The following is a 3,549-nucleotide window of genomic DNA, read 5'->3' as shown; positions in this document are numbered from 1 at the left end:
TTCCTCTCTTCTGTCAGCTCCCGAGCTCCCTCCCCTGCCAGGGCTGGATGGGGGCTGGGCCTGGGCAGGTCCCGAGATCTTAGGGAAATCCCCTCCTCTCTGGTGCCCAAAAGAGGTCAGGGAGGCCTGGCTGGAGTAAGGGAACAGAGGAGAGAGCTGCTGGGAGCTGTCAGTGCCAGGGCATCAGGAGGGGGACCTGCCTAAGCAAAGGCCTGGAAGGGAGAGAACGGAGTCTGGTGCCAGAGTGGTGAGGGGATGAGACCAGAGAGTGGTACGATGTCCAGTAAGCCCATTAGGCCGCCTGGACGTTAGAACAATCTTGTTTGTATCTACCAAAAATCTTGCAGGGATTTTGACAGGAATAGCACTAAACCTGTATATCAGTTGAGGGAGACTTGACATCTTTTATGTCCTGTGTTGAGTCTTCCAACCCACAGACATGGTCTTTCTCTTCCTTCCTTCCTTCCTCCCTCCCTCCTTCTCTCTCTTTTTCTTTCTTTCTTTCTTTCTTTTCTTTCTTTCTTTCTTTCTTTCTTTTCTCTCTTTCTTTCTTTCTTTCTTTCTTTCTTTCTTTCTTTCTTCCTTAGTAATTATAAACACCATTGTACTTTTAGTTCCAGTTTTCATTGTTCATTGCTAGCATACAGACATGCCATTGATTTTTGTGTGCTGATCTCTTATCCTATAACCTTGCTGAACTAACCCACTTCTTAGTTCAAGGGGCATTTTTGGTAGATTTCTTGTGATTTTGTACACAGGCCATCATGTCATCTGCAAATAGGGTAAGTTTCATTTCTTCCACCTTTCCAATCTGTATGCCTTTTATTTCCTTTTCTTGTCTTATTGTGCTGGCTAGCATTTCCAGGACTCTGTTGAATAAGAGTGGTGAGGGTGGACATCTTTGCCTTGTTCCCAGTCTTAAGGGGAAAAGTGGGATTTCCCTGGCAGTCCAGTGGTTCAGACTTCATGCTTCCACTGCAGAGGGTACGGGTTCAGTCCCTGGTCGGGGAACTAAGATCCCACATGCCACGTGGCGTGGCAAAAGAAAAAAAAAGTGTTCCGTCTTTCACCATTAAGCACAATGTTAAGTTTTGTAGATGTGCTTCTCCAAGTTGAGGTAGTTTCCCCTCTGTTCCTAGTTTGCTGAGAGTTTTTATTATGAGTGGGTGTTGAATTCTGTCAAATGCTTTTTCTGCATGAATGGATACGTTCTTATGATGTTTCTTCTTTAGCTTGTGTGTTAGTTTTCTGTGGTCGATATAATAAATTATCACAAATTTAAAGGCTTAAAACAACACAAATGTATTATCTTACAGCTCTGTAGGTTAGGAGTCCTACGTGGATCTCACAAAGCTAAAATCAGGGTGTTGGCAGGGCTGTTTTCCTTTCTGAAGGCTCAAAGAATGAATCTATTTCCTTGCCTCTTCCAGCTTCTAGAAGCTTTCCTCATTCCTTCCTCCATCCACAAAACCAGCAACTGTGGGTAGGAACCTCACATCATATCACTCTGAATTTCTTCCATAGTTATCTCTTCCTAACTCTCTTCCATTTTTAAGGACCCCTGTTATTACATTGGGCTCAGCAGATAGTCCAGGATCATCTCTTTATTTTATTTTTATTTTTTTAAAATTAATTAATTTAGGCTGCGCCAGGTCTCTGTTGCGGCACGTGGGATCTTTTGTTGTGGCGGGCGGGCTTCTTAGTTGCGGCATGCATGCGGGATACAGTTCCCTGACCAGGGATTGAACCCCGGGCCCCCTGCATTGGGAGTGTGGAGCCCTACCCACTGGACCACCAGGGAAGTCCCAGGATCATCTCTTTATTTTAAAGTCAGCTGATTAGCAACTGAACTTCCATCTGCAACCTTAAATCCCCTTTGCCATGTAACCTAAATATTCACAGGCTCTGGGGATTCAGACATGGACACCTTCAGGGAACCATTATTCCACCCACCACAGTCTCTTAAATATGGTGGAAAACACTGACTGAATTTGGCATACTGAACCAGCCTTGCACCCCTGGAATAAACTTCACTTGGTCATGATGTATATAATTCTTTTTATGTGTCGCTGAATTCTATTTATTAATATTTTGGTAAGGATTTTTGTGTTTGGATTCATGAGGTATATCCTGTAGTTTTCTTTGTACTCTTCTTATCTGGTTTTGGTGTCAGGGAGATGCTAGCTTCATAAAATGACTTGGGGAGACTTCCCCGGTGGTCCAGTGGTTAAGACTTTGCCTTCTAATGCAGGGGATGCAGGTTCGATCCTTGGTCAGGGAGCTAAGATCCCATATGCCTCGCGGCCAAAAAAACAAAACATAAAACTGAAGCAATATTGTAACAAATTCAATAAAGACTTGAAAAATAGTCCACATCAAAAAGATCTTTAAAAAAAATGAATTGGGAAATATTCCCTCTTCAATTTTCTGGAAGAGAATATGTAAAATGGTATTAATTTGTCTTTGAACCTTCATAGAATTCTCCATCTGGGCCTGGAGATTTCTTTTTTGGGAATTTTTTTTTTTTCTCCCAAGCAAATGAATACTTTTATTAGCATGGTAAAAAATATTTTTTTAAACACATAGGGTAAAAAACATTTTTTTAAAACACATAGGGTTTTGACTTCAAATACTTGCCAGGCCTGCTACAGAAATTAACGTGTAGCTAAAGAATTTATGCATCTTGAAGGTACCTAGTTCCTTTCTGGGGACTTTTAAAATTACAAATTCAATTTCTTTCGTAGTTATAAGGCTGCCTGGACTTTATACGCATAGCAAAGAATAGCCTTTGGAATCTGCTCAAGAACTGTGTAGTCTGGGCAACCTCTTCATCTGCTGAACTGTCTGGTAATGTTGATTATACTATCTGCCATATAGGGGTGCTGTAAATGGTTAATAAGGTCACAGCAGTTAGGTTTTTTTTGTTTTTTTTTAAAAAATATATTTATTTATTTATTTTTGGCTGCGTTGGGTCTTTGTTGCTGCGCACGGGCTTTCTCTACTTGCGGCGAGCAGGGGCTACTCTTCCTTTCTGTGCCCGGGCTTCTCATTGAGGTGGCTTCTCTTGTTTCAGAGCACGAGCTCTAGGAGCACAGGCTCAGTAGTTATGCCTTGTGGGCTCCAGAGCGCAAACTCAGTAGTCGTGGCACACGGACCTAGTTGCTCCGCGGCATGTGGGATCTTCTAGGCTCAGGGCTCGGACCTATGCCCCCTGCACTGGCCGGTGGATTCTTAACCGCTGCACCACCAGGGAAGTCCACACAGCAGTTAGTTTTAATTTTATTTATCAAAGGCAATGGGGAGGGAGGTGGTCATAGTTGTATTTTATAAAGATCTCTCTGGGGCCAGCCAGGGTGAGAGATGGACAGGGTGTGGGTGAGTGTGGAGGCCTGAGTCCCTAGGAAATGATCCAGATGGGAGAGGCTCGAGATCCAGCCCTGGGTTTTATAAGAGAGCCAAAGAGAAAGTAGGCAAGGTTATGTGGGAATAAACAGGCCAGTTTGAGCTCTGCTGAGTCTAAGGGGCTGGGGGATGCATAGTTGATGGCTA

Source organism: Aethalodelphis obliquidens, unplaced genomic scaffold, assembly GCF_003676395.1.
Source record: "Aethalodelphis obliquidens isolate GAN/ISIS:26980383/991018 unplaced genomic scaffold, ASM367639v1 scaffold53, whole genome shotgun sequence".
Classification (NCBI taxonomy): domain Eukaryota; kingdom Metazoa; phylum Chordata; class Mammalia; order Artiodactyla; family Delphinidae; genus Aethalodelphis; species Aethalodelphis obliquidens.
This window is presented reverse-complemented; position numbering follows the sequence as displayed.